This window comes from Gopherus flavomarginatus, chromosome 3 (genome assembly GCF_025201925.1).
Source record: "Gopherus flavomarginatus isolate rGopFla2 chromosome 3, rGopFla2.mat.asm, whole genome shotgun sequence".
NCBI lineage: Eukaryota > Metazoa > Chordata > Testudines > Testudinidae > Gopherus > Gopherus flavomarginatus.
The window spans coordinates 82322050-82336243 of NC_066619.1; the positions used below are offsets into that span (position 1 = coordinate 82322050).

At 38.5% G+C, this 14194-nt stretch overlaps 1 protein-coding gene across 1 annotated transcript in view; it reads left to right on the forward strand.

The window, feature by feature from the left end:
• The first annotated feature begins 2683 nt into the window (after positions 1 to 2683).
• Positions 2684 to 14194, forward strand: part of ADAMTS19 (ADAM metallopeptidase with thrombospondin type 1 motif 19) — a 352203-nt gene continuing 340692 nt past the window's right edge. Inside the window, exon 1 of the mRNA XM_050945615.1 lies at positions 2684 to 2748. The gene's annotated coding sequence lies outside the window, so the exon portion shown is untranslated. The remainder of the gene's footprint in view (positions 2749 to 14194) is intronic.

Genomic DNA, 14194 nt, shown 5'->3' on the forward strand with positions numbered 1-14194 from the left:
GACAAATAGTTAAGAGAGAAGGCAAATAGTTAAATAAAAATTTCCAAAGCTGTAAAAAGGTTTGGTTTAGCACCGGAGGAAGCAGTGGAGGTTCTGAACAGCAGAAGAGAAGTTGATTCCTTATTTTTTCAGGGGTGGGAGAACCAGTTTGTACTATGATATCAGAAAAGAAATGTTGTTTGGTAGTATAAAATGTTACATCATAGATTCCAAGGCCAGAAGGGACCATTCTGATCAGCTAGTCTGACCTCCTGTATAACACAGGCCACAGAACTTCCCCAAAATAATTCCTAGAGCATCTCTTTTAGAAAAACATCCAGTCTTGATTTAAAAACTGAGCGGTGAAGAATCTGCCATGACCCGTGGCAAATTGTTCCAATGATTACTTGTATGCACTGTTAATAATTTACACCATCACTGGTGGAGTGAGTTTATAAACTCATTTCCAAGGCCCTGGGGTACCTAAATTATGTGGGACACCTGTCTTTCCCCATCCACCCCCAGTTAGCAGCATTGCACTGAATCCTGAGGTAACCTGGGAATGATGCAGCAATGGTAACTGGCAATAAAATCATTTGGTTATTGAAATACACCACAAACTGAAACTATAGAACCAGTCGGGCTGGCTTTAGCAAGTGCAGGGCCCGATTTGTACTCACCTGGCAGCGCTCCAGGTTTTCGGCGGCACTTCAGCAGTGGGTCCTGTACTCGCTCCGGGTCTTCGGCGGCACTTAAGGACCCGCTGACAAAATGCTACCAAAGACCTGGAGCGACTGAAGGGTCTGCCGCCGAAATGCTGCCGAAGACCCAGAGCGCCGCCGGGTGAGTAAAAATTAAAAGGTGCAGGCACAGGGCCCTGTTAGGCGCAGGGCCCAATTCCAGGGAATCGGGCAAATCGACCTGAAGCCAGCCCTGGAACCAGTGCATGTTGCTTATTTGCTTGGAGGCAAAGGAATTCAACTCCTGCAAGCATTACTAGCTATGCAGCAAGGGAAGGCAGCTGCCATTAAGAATTCATAAGCCCTGAAGGAATGGTGCTCCATTTTTAGGAATGCTAGAAAGCAGCCACTTTCTGCTGCAAACTTATGCCTGTTCTCACCCCACCTTCCCTACCACCATCTGAGACAGTGCTTCAACCCCTTTTGCCCCATTACCTCTAAGAGAAGGTTCGTGGGGTTGCCAGCCCTGCTGTCCTGAATCACTGAGGAGCTCCCCCTTTGCTACCTCTCTTTTTATCCTTTAAAAACCCAAAATCAGGCACAGGAAAACTATTGACATCTCCCTTATGGGAAAAATATAGTATGATGCACAAATGTAGAGAATTTGGCAAAAGGGACAAATGGAAGAGATGAAAGATGGTAGGAAAATGGCCTTTTTCTGGTTCAGGCAGCAGATGTATGGGACACCTTAGCAAAATGGAAATTGTGCATCTTTATGTGGCTGCATAACTGTATTATACACAATCCTTGTTCATATTTTTATTCTTCTGGGCAGGAAATTTTGTCCTGCCTTATACAGCGAATTGAGTGCTTAATAGTTAAGGTTAGAATGGTTAATGACATGATGCTGGTGTTCTGTATGTTTGAGCCTGCCTAGTGTATTTAAATTGTTACTAGCATCTGGGGAGGGAGGGGGATGATACATACCTTATCCTGTTCAGGCTTTGTCCAGTTCAGCCAAAGTTAAGTGTCATTATGTTCAATGTCTTTGTGGCTTTATAGGTGGTAAGGGGATAGATGCATTGAAGGGCTGAGCTACTTCTGCCTTTTTTTGTTGTTGTTTGTTTTAATGTTACTCTTCTTTTGCTCATTATGTAGAGTTAATCTCTGTGGGTCTCACCTATTTGGGTCACATGCATTTAGCAACACCCATACACTTGTGCTGTTAGTATAGGTCTCAGGAGAGCACAACTGGAACACATCACTTCTATTGCTGTTTATGATCAGGCTAAGATTTTTTTTTCTCTTACTAGCTTTTACTTTGAATGTTACTGAAAGCATTAAGGGCCTGTTCTTGCCTCTCTTCTCAACTCAAGCAGTCCTCCCACATATGAGTGCTCCCAGTGACTTAGAGACTTCTCGAGTAGGTAATGTTTTTACAGGATTGGGCCTTTGATTTTTATCAGTTACTGTACCTCTTTACAGTGCACGAGGTGTTCTATTGTACAGATATTTAGTGAACTCACTCCTGTAGGTATGGTGAAGCAATAATTTCACAATACAGTCTTCTTTTCATTCCTCTGTCTTACAGAAGGATATAATGGGATGGATTGTTCAAAGAAAGTGAAGGTATGGTACTGTAAGCAGGTGGAATTGGGGCAGCCACAAAACACAAGCTTTTCATCAAGTGAGGGGATTTTCTCTTGACTTAGTGTGCACAAGAGCTCTCTCTCAAATAAAAAGCACTTATATTAAACACAGACTCAAACAGAAAAAAATGAGGTTCTGTCTACAATCCAACAACCTAGCCACTGTGCACTGTCACCTACTTTCTCAAACTGTCTCCCAGAGAGCTGTTAGAGTTTCCTAGCTTCCTTCTGTAGCATTAATTGTCACTGCTTGGCTCTAGGCAGCTGCCTAATTAGGCCCTCAGTCTCCAGCCATATTCTGCTACTTCACTCAAAACACCTGTGTGACACATGAGTAGTGAGTAACCCAATGCTTGCTAGAAATCAAATGGGACTTCTGCATGCTGTCACAGAGACAATCAGGACAGGCTTAATGCCTTCAAGACATTCTCCAGTATTAAGTGAGTTCATTAAGTAGCTTGTTCAGTAAAGAAATTGTATTCATAAGTTTAAATTGTTTAAATACTTTTTACTGCTTGAGAACTCTTTTCTTAAGTAAGGCTGAATAGAATGTTGTTGTTTTGAGTCTTGCCCTGTTAAGATTCTTCAGAAGTTAGCCAATCAGTATTCTTACCTGTGTTGCTTTTCTGGTTAAAATTTAGAAAAGTACAGGCAAGTTTTGACTTCTGTCATTTTCTGAAGGCCATAATACCATTGCATGTGCAATGTGAAGGAAATTATCTATTTATCCCTAACATCTGTTTTATTACCGCTGTAAGATTACGTGTGTGCTGGAAGAACATGCCATTCATACACCACTTCTTTCTGTAGCTGCTCTGAATTTCAAGGCCATGAGAATGGGAATAGCAGTGATGTTATTAATGCCTAACAATAATATGAAATAATGTTTACCGAAGTACATACATAATGAGGCAATGAGGTTTTGTCTCCCTTCTCCTTTCGCTATAAACTTTAGAAATAGACTGTCTGTGGTTTGACAACTAGACATTTATTTAATGTTGTTCTGTTGTATCTGTGTCCTTGAATCTTAGCTGAGAGGGAGAGAGTGATACACTGAAATGGGTTCAATGAAGCATATAAATGCCAGAGTAAAACCAGCTGTTCTAGGCTAAATGAACTGGAGATACAGTTATGTGACTTTCTCCCTCTGCCACCCTATGAAATTCTTTGTTTCTAATGCCCAACAGCAGGTGCTGAATTAATCATCATCTTCTAAACCAATTCTCTTTAACTGGCTCAAATCTCCGTATAAAGGGCATTCTAAACTACATAGCTGCAATAGACACTGAAGTCCAATTGTAGATTGTTAGGTACATAAACAACTGCAAAAAGCTAGGCTGTTCTCTGCTAATTCAGGGTTAAATCCTGAAAACGCTTGCACTCAAGTAGCATTACTCACATAAAGTAGTCCTATTTTTGCAGGACAGAGCCCCTCATATTTTATATCCTGTATTCTTCCCTACCAATAGGTGATATTTAACAGTTGTGAGGGAGTTTGACCACAGGTCCCCCCACCCATCTTCCTGATTAATTTTAATAATAGATATAATATGGAAAACTATGAAACAATTGCTATAGACATGCTTATTTTTAAACTGACTTTAACACATTCACTAAAACAAAGTAAGTTTTCTGAGCTATTTGGATGTATTTTCTAATCCAAATATGGTGCTGATAATTTTTCCTGTTTTGAGGGCTTAAGTTGGGCATAGGATTTATGCTGGCATTCTACCCAGAACTGGATTTCACCCCAAACAAGTGTAGCCAGTAGCTGATATTTAAATGAATAACTAGAGGCATTTTTCATCCCATTCCTGTACATCTATGAATTGGCATCGTAAATGTCTTGTGGAAGTAGTAATATATTATTGAACTGACTCTCTCTATCTCTCTGCAGAGGTATGTGATATCAAATGGCATTAAAATTGTTAAAAAGGAATGATCATTCAGTGTGGTTTAAGCAAAAGAATTAGTTTGAAAACTGAGCTGTGATGTGGATGCAGGCAATAAATTTATTAATGATTTTTATTAAGTTTGCATTGTTCTGCATTTTTTTGCTTTGCTTCTGCATTCAGCAAAATGAACACTCTATCATATGTAATATTGTGTTTAGTGGAGCTCCCAGGAGTCACCTTAAAATAGTAACTAGGATTGGAAGCCAGGGCATTGCTTCTGCCTCTTAATAGGGTGGCCAGACCATTGAATGTACAATTAAAGGCATGCAATGAGAGCTTTAGTGTCCATTATACTTTTACAGAATAAATCTAAACTGATTTTGGTGGTGTCAACTCTCATGACTTTATCGTGAGTGTTGTGATATTTGATGTTCTTCCTAAAGCCCTACCTCCTGGAGTCATGAAATCTGAGATTCTAATCTAATCACATTAGTAAATTTCTAGCCCTCATGGTTGCAGAGGAAAGCTTGACACCACCTGTGAAACACTGCAAGATGTAAAAACAATAATGTAATTAGTTTTGCACTATTTTTGCAACAAATAACCTGGTAACTATATTACAATATATCCTATTTTCTGCATTCTGTAATATTTTCTTTCAGTTCTACAATCTCAAATATATCACAGTACAAAAAACCCTTTTTAAAAAACATATATTGTCAATCCAGTGTGTGACTATACCATGAAAGAACAATGTTTACATCTCGATGAAGGATGTGGACAGTGTGGCTCTTATCCATATTACTGACGCAACTGTTAAAAACTGCCAGGAACAAGAGTTGAGTGAAAAAACTTCATGGGAAGATTTTATAACTTGGCTTGAGAAGGCTGAGAAATTTTAACATCTCAGAGTCCTCTAAATCAGAAAAAAATAAACCTTCCATATTCAATCTAGTCATAAAGAACAATGGATATCTTCACTGCCTTTGGTATACTCACTATTCAAAAGCTTTTTCTTTACCATAGCTGTCCAAATTGTTGGGAATTGCCATGAAATCTTGATTATTTTTTATAAAGGTTTTGGGGAATATTTTAAATTCCCCCAATACTGGGGTTTTGAATAATTATAGTTCTCCACTTTACAGCTCAGTGAGCTGGCTAGTTTCTCCAACACTGATCAGCTCAGCACAATTGAAGCTTTCCTGTCAAACTCTTAAATTCTACAGAATGGAGTTTATCTCCTGCAGAACTCTTAAACTCCAGAGGAACAAGGATACACTAGAACTCCATGGAAACACGGTATCATCCAGTACAGTCCCAGAACACTCAATCAGCTTTTAGTCAACTGGGAGTTCCTAGTAAATTGAGTTTGGCTGCACTGTGTTTGGATTCCAGTATGACCTGATTCTTTGTTTACCTTCTGTTTAATCTTTGCTATAATTTGTGCTTGATATATATGGTTCATCATAGCCTTCGCAGACCTCAGAAGCTGGGGGGTTTATAAAGTGTGCACTTGGCCTTTGACAGAATAAAGCTTGCACAGGGTGAAAAATATCCAGACCAGGATGACTTGTTTCTTTCCATCATTCCTCTTTTACACACAAATTAAAAGTGGCCTCTTGACAAACTCAGAGTGTTTGCCTGGATTTGAATGTTGACTGTAGTCACTACAGAGCTCATAACTCCTAAGTACATGATAGAATAAAGCTCCCCTCACCTTTTTTTCAGGGTGTGTGTGAAATCTAGTGCTCAAAAGTCTTCTGAGAATGATCAGCAGGTCCCTTTGCCCATTCCAAATCTTCCACGGGTGGCTGAGGGACCTGTTCTTCTTTTTGGGATCTAACAGAGGCTGAAGAGAAGGCCACTCCCTCCTTTCAGATTTTCAGTTTGTGCCTGGCAGGCCTGCAACCCAACCACATCCTCAATACCACAATGTTATGGTGTAAGTGGACTTATCAGTACTCCAATAAAGCAGGATAGATGACTGGACTTGGCTACTACTCTCAAAAGATCCCCCACAATCCTAAAAGACTTTAGAAAGTACCAGACAAATGGGATCCCAGCCTCACAGAAACCCATAGAGGAGAGTAGGATAGGAGGTTTAGGTCAGGGCTCTTACATAAACATATCAGAACTTCAAGAATGATTTAACTTTGGTTCATTCCTAGGGATGAGTAAAGACTTGGTGGCTGGGGTGTTCTTATATTTTCTGTACAAGTTCACCCCTCCCTGATGTTCTGTAATGTTGTAGAATCTGTTTTGAAAAGCATGCTAATCCATAAGTTAAATAAGTTTTATTTCTGTAAACAACATTGTGAATAAGAACATGTGGCTGAAATAAATGGCGTTAAAACTCTCTCTTCACCAGCTCATATCAGTATGAAATATGTATTCTATCATTTAAAGCAATAAAAGGATTTATTGCCAAAGAGTTGTTTGTTTCACACACATTACAATTTTATATAAAAAAATCACAAAAATTGGCTTAACAGTACAAATAACATTTGCAAACACTGTGCAGCTGTTAATGTCAGTTTATCATTGTGATTTTTGTATTTTGTTTACTTACATGGCAGCTGGAGATTTGCTCTCACTGGGCCTGATCCAATGTCTATGGAGGTCATTGGGAGTCTTTCCATAGTATTTCTCTCTCAAAGGGCTTTGGATTGGGCTCTGTGCCCTTTCCAAGCAAAATAACATAGGACCTACTCTCTCTCCACACTTGAGGTTATAGAGCCTTCAGGATATATCCTGCTAGGCTGGAGCTGGAGTAGTCTGTCTGTCCATCTCCATGGCAGGAGGGCTGGTGGATTTGCAGTATAAAAATAAATAAATCTTCAATGCAGCTATTTTAGAAACTCTGGAGAGAGTGGGTTGCTACCTTGCTGCTGTTTTGAGGGGGAGGGGGGGCTCCTTCCTCTCTCATCCTCGGGTCCCTTTCTAGGGAGGGGAAAATATGTCTCCTTTGCTGAGTTCCATTTCAGAATCTGTTTTATTCAATGCACTATCTGAATGATTGTAACACAGTTATCTGACTGTGAGACATGACAAGTAAGTCCACTAGTTCCACTGTCACTGCTGCTCCATCCATTCAGTTGCTGCCCTCTGGTCTTTTTTCTGTTACCATATTGCACACAGCAGAATTGTGTATCCTGGCTTGGTTGAATCAGAGCCGAAGGATGTTTGGTGACAAGCTGCTATAGGAACGTCTACATTACATTTTAAAATCTGTGGCAGCTTGTGCTCTGGCATTAAAAACAGCAGTGTAGACGTTTAGGCTTGGGGTCTGAGGCCACAGTGCAAATCCCTCAAGCCAGAGGTCTGTAGGCCTCTGCTCTGAGAGTTGTTGCTGTGGGTTTTAAAACACAGTGTAGATATACCATATCTGGCTAACTATCAGAAAGTGTCAGTCTCTCACTTTGTACTCTTGTTTTATTCAATTTATTTATGTAAGTCATCACTGCAATGAACACAAAAAATATGGCTCAAAAAGCAATGTCAAAATTGCAATGCAAACCTGAAACAGTCTTTGGTTAATAACATTGTACAAATACTCTTAAGAGTGTATTGCAGGGTCAGAAAATTTCAAAGCTATTTAGCATTGCCAGGCAGTAATATGTTAGCAAAATGAATGTAAACAGTGTTTTCTGGATATTTCTCTAGGCTAGTGATGATGAAATGCAGCAATCCACTTGGAAGAGGGTCATGGCCCCCTCCTCCTGTAGCACAGGCACTGGTCTTCAGGGAGATTCTCCTTGGCCAGCTATTTGTGGGCCTTTCCACTCACTTCAGTGGGAATTGGATAGGGCCTCATGTGAACTAAAATCTTGTTAAAATGTGCTATGGTAGCACTACAACTCCACTGATGGCTACCATTTGCAATGCCAATTACATATAGTAGTTAATAGGGAGAAAGAACTACATATTGTTGAACTACATATTGCTTGTGCCATATTGCTTGCAACATATTGCATAGATGTTAAAAAATGTTCAGTTTGTATGTCAGTCACACTGCAGAATATAGTCTATTTATAAATATGAGGTAAGAAAACTCTTAGCTCAGTTAAGGGGACTCTTTCGCATTGGCAATACTTGAGATTTTCTTTTTCTATATGCCAGTACTATCAATAGGAGATATGGAAAGTGTGAACTTTCCCCCCTTCAAATAAAGCATGGGTTTTGGATGAAATACCGCTGATTGATGTATCCCATACAACTTCATGCAGAACATCCCATCCTATCTCTTTTTAAATGACATTTAATTTGTATTTAAACTGCTGCAAGAAATCCTTCTTACTTCATTGGTACAGATGTATTTCAGAATTTCACTAGAGTAGAAACTTTAAGATCCTAGGACAAGATAAGCGCCTAAAAGAATACAATAATTAACAGATGCCAAAACCAAAAGCTGTTGTGTCTATAAAGATAGTGTGAGGTCTTCATTCATCTTCATCTGGTTGAAAAAAATTCCAGATTCTAGGCTGCAGGTCATTTACAGAGAATGAAGAGCAGCATTTATTTATTGCTGGTTTAGCAAGAAGAAGGAGATGGGAACATAAAATTGTCTTTGGCAAAAATTACAATTTATAAGTATTTAGCATAAATATTCACAGTAAGTTATCTACTGCTTTATGTTAGAAGAATAACATTTATTATATCAATCTTCTATTATTAGAGGCAAATTTTCAAAACAGATTCTCAACTCCGCATGCAAGATTTGGCCTGATAGTGATAAGTGCTATGCCCTTTATTTTGACTTCAGTGTGGGATAAGGTCACAGAGCACCACTCAGAAGACCTTCAGCTTATCACAGAACTTACCTCTTTTTTGTTTGCGAACCTGTTTATAAACATATGATCTTATCCTGTAAAATGCTGAGTGGCCTGAACTAACATTGACCACCCATAAATTCCCAAATTCTGATATGTTGCTTATAGGAGGTCAGCTAATTAATGACCTCCTATAAGCAAATAGCAAAATAAGCAAATATGCTTAGTTGGTGCTTTATTCTGAGTTGTGTGTGTATTTGATATGTAGATACTTGAGTTAGTTTCCCAGACCTGAAGAAGAAATCTGTGTAAGCTTGAAAACTTGTGTCTCTTTCTCTCACCAACAGAAGTTGGCCCAATAAAAGATAATACCTCACCCAGCTTGTCTCTCTAGTTATATACTTAGACTTTGATCCTGCAACTTTGTACAATCAGACCCCTGAGCATAATCCACTGCAGTACTGATGGCTTAGATTGAAAGCTCTTTCTGGCAGTGATCCTGTATTTGCGTATGTTTGTACAGCACCTAGCACAAGTAACCCTGATTTTGATGGTCTATCTGGTGATATGCTAATTTAAATATTTAATAGGTGCAGAGAACATGGTTAGCCGCAGTCAGAAAATGGGAAAATATTATGGGACAGCATCTCTTTCTAACTCTTGAAAAAGGAAATACAGTTCCTTATTTTCCCTCTTTGGTATTTGCTAATGAAAAGCTGAAAGAACTAAATAATGAAGAATTTTCTCTCTTGTTTGAGAAGCTGTGAAAATTGCCCAAATGATGCTACAGAGACATTTCATAATGCATAGAGAAGACATTTGTGGCTGTCCCTGGCTAGCTTTAGTCAGACCCTAAGTATTATTAACCCATTTTGCTGCAAAGGGGCTAACAGCCCTGAGAGACCAATCTGTGCAAAAGTCTGTGTTGCAGTATGCTTTGTGCTGGTCCAGGGGTTAAATAAAACAGAACTTAAGGCACAGATAGGTAGAGCTCATTAGGAATTTTTCACTGTCATTTTTTCATCAGAAAATGCCAATTTGTCAAACTGTTCACAAAACACGAGTGATTTTGAAGATTGGTGTCAAAACAAGTTTAGAAGTTGTCAGAATTAAGAATTCTGGTTGGAAGTAACTTTACATTTTGAAATTTAAGCTGTTAAGACCAGAGAAGAGAAATGGTCAAAAAGTGTTTGAGAAATGTTTTGTTTAATTGATTCAAACTGAATGTGTTTTTGTTTTTAATTTATGAATATTGGAGATCGACATTGTCCCAAACTCAAATATTCACAGGATGGGAAAAAATGTTTCTCACCCACTGCTAGAGATAGTGCCCTATTTTGGCACACCCATTCAAAGGCAATCTGGCCTTTACAAGGTTGCCCGTATAGGTTTTGTTTCTTTTCCACTCCTGCACAAGGTATCCTGGTAAATAAAAGCTCTGCATATCTTCCTGGTTTGCCCATTGCCTTTTTGAACAAGACTTTTCTCTCTCTCTTGGGGACATGCCTCAGGGTAACATCCTCTGATAAGCTTTGCTGTTTTCAAATAGGAAAATAGAGAACATTCATATCTTTCCACAGCCTGGATTGATATGACTATTGTCACAATTGTTATTATATGTTCCAGACAAAATAAAAGCAGCTCATTAGGAAACCTGCTGATATTTCTGCTTCCTTAGAATAAAGGATATCAGAAGGTAATAAAGCATAACAACACCTCTCAAACTAGTATGTCCCAAAACATTTACCCCAGTTACATCACAATTTATGTACTACTTATTGGAACATAAAGTGTGTTCCATTCCTGTGAAGACATACGCTATCAAATGTGATCAAAAGAGTGAATATTAGGAACATTTTCAATGTATAGATTATCTTAGATGAAATAGATCACTCACTGCTTCAAGGTGAAATGTTCTCATGTCTAAATTGTAATGTTCATATTTAAATAAAGTCCTTTATTTGATTGTTGATAGGTATCCAGTAATTACCATCAACACAAATAATTCTTACTGATGACTGTCATAACAGCACATTACATAGGAAGAATTCTCTAATTTTGTGAAGGGAGCTGTAACAGAATGTGTTGTTAATTTGCATAGAAATCTTAAATTATTTACATAAAATCCTCCCCCAAAAACTCCCTACTAAAGAGAAATGTCCTCTGGAGTCAACTAGATAGTCCTATGTTGTTAGTCAAACAAAGAGATGAAAATAAAAACGTGTTTGCTTGAATTTGGGGTGAAGTTTCTTTTAGAACAAATAACACCAAAAGCAGTGCAGGAAGCTGCATCCTCACACTGCTTTAGTGTAGTGATGCCATCAAGTGCAGTGGGAAAAAACACACCACCCACAGAACCTCTGAGGGCCTGTCCTTATCTGAGATCTTGGCAGATAGTTTCTCCTTTACTTAACTATAAACAACTTTGTTTTAAAATGCATTTATTTGTAATGTTCAGAGTCAACATATCTATTTTGCTAAATATTTGAAGTTTGTTGTTTTTGTATTTTAATAAAAAACATTTTAGTTCACCTTGAAAACAATACCTAGCACATCTATAGTGCTTTCTGTCTGAGGATCTCAAAGCACTTTACAAACACCAATATGTTGAAACTTCATTCCACTTTTGAGGTAGAAAAGGGTCATTGTTCCTATAATATCCCTGTTCTGCAGGCAGGGAAAAGTGAAAACACTAAATCTTAAGAAAGTTTTGGAAGTCTATATGATGGTGGGTAGACTGATCACTGCTCTAAAATGCCAGTAAATATAGCTATGTATCATGTAGTATAGTAATATGTGCTTTGAGTACATTGTGATTTTTTTTTTTAGTATCTGCAGATAAATTCCTTTCAAATTTTTCACATGCAAATGAAAATTATCCATTTGCTATGTCAAATAAGAAAAAACACATTTTTATTGTACTATCCTAGGATAGTTTAAATTTCCCATAGTGTGATTAAAAATATATCTAAGGATACTTGGGATTTAGATATTGAATGTTAGTTTGTAACACATTCAAGCATTATGAACTGGAATATTCATTGTGGTCTACCTATGTTGTCAAATGCAATAAAGATGTTCAACAGCGCTTTACATAAGACAAAAAAATCACTTTGCTGAACTGAAAGATGCTTGTATCTGAAAGGGAATTATAATATCTTTTTTCTGCATATATTCTCTAGTTATACAAAATCTGAAAACATGAATTAATAGTTTATGATGAGAGATTAATAATTTGCCAATTAATAATTTTACTTACATATTGTAATTTTATTGTTAAATAATTTATGTAGGAAGGAAAATGGTTGATTCGCTTTCATGCTTTTTGCAATTCAAAGGGTTCCTTTTTATACCATGTTTCCGCCACAAATATCTTTAAGTGATTGGGATTTCAGTTCTGTGAAAATCATCAAAACAAATTTTTTTTTGATTCTGTATTTGTTAAACTTGTTCCACTGTTTTATGCCAAAGTGGTTAGTGGCTGAAATCCTTTATGCCTTGCCTTGTGAAAAAAATAAAAAACATAACATTTTCAGAGCTTGTGTATTTCGCATATTAAATAATTTGAAAAGAACTACATTAAAATTGCATTAGGGATCTAGTCCCCTATCGATCCACTGACAATTTGTGTGCCAAAATCCCAGGAGCATTTAGATTCCAATGATCTAATTTAAATGAGCAAAATCAAATATTCAGATATATGGCTGGTGGTGCCCCCTAAGCATATCCTGCAAAACCTACAGAAGTCAATTCTGAGACCCGTGTCATATCAGTGATCTTATGCAATATGTGCTGCAGTGTCTAGGCATGCTGCATGATCTAATGAGACAGGATAAATTAATTAAATTGAATTTAATTAAAGCTATTTTAAGATGTTAAATTTACATGTGTAATGGTACTGTAACAAAGTGGGGGTTTTTTTAAATAAATTTTAAAGAATTCATGAAAATGAATCTCCCAGTCAAATGTATATGTAATAAAGGATGGAAAAAAAAACAGAATTTTGTAACAGGATAATTGGGGCTGAATATGATTTCAAAAGAGCTATTATCATATATTGAAATAGACAAACTTTAGCCTAATGCCAAAGTCATGTCTTTAAATTTATTGCTTCTGTGATCAGGCTGAACTCCAATGAAATTAATGGAGGTGTGCACGCTTATGCCACTGGTGAATTTGTGAATTGAACGTACTAAGACTACACATGTACACAGATGTGGGTAAGTCTTCACAGGATTAGAGCCTGAGATTATTAAAACTGACTAAATTTTAATACTTAACTCATTAACTGGGGAAAACTTAAGCTGGGTGTTTACCTTTTTCACATCACCATTGTTTGTAACCCATTTTACTTTCTATTTTTCTTTTTCTTGCACAATAAATGCTGTTTCGCTTAACAATTCAAGAGACTGTTCAAATAATAAAAAAAAATTAATGAACTTTATAAAACAGGTTGCATATTACATTCTGTAAAGCAGTGTGTGTCAAACTTCATCCTGAACTAAATCTGTGCAACTGATTTGGAATTATTGAGATGTAATGAAAGGAATAGCTTGGTGCACTCTCTCTGTATGGGCTAACTTTTACACAGTGGCCTGTGGTTGTCAACCTTCCCGGTTTTGCGGAGAGTCTCCTGGAATTGGGCTGTATCTCCCAGAGGCTACCAATCCAAACTGGGAGATTTTAGGCCACTAAAAGTCCAGCAATGCAGTGCGGCTAAGGCAGGCTCCCTGTTTGTCCTGGCCTACACTACTCCAGGAAGTGGCTGGCATGTCCCGGGGGGAGGGGGTTCTCTGTGTGCTGCCCCCATCCCGAGCACCAACTCCACAGCTCCCATTGGCCAGAAACTGTGGTCAATGGGAGCTGTGGGAGTAGTCCCTGCAGGCAAGGGCAGCGTGCAGAGTCCCCTGGTCCCACCTCCTCAGGGGCCATAGGGATGTGCCAGCCACTTCCAGGAGTGGTGTGGGGCCAGGGAAGACAGGTAACCTGCCTTAACCCTGCTGTGCCTCCGTTCAGGAGCTGCCTGAGATAAGCTTGCCTGACTGGAGCTCACCTGAGCCACCGGCCCCAGAGCCCGCACCACAACCCTCTGCCCCAGCCCAGAGCCAGCACCCCAAACCCTCTCCCACACCCCAGCACCAAATCTGAGCCCCTTCCCGCACCCCAATCCCCTGCCCCAGCAATCGGCTTCTTCCTGCACCCAAAATGCACCAGGGATGTTA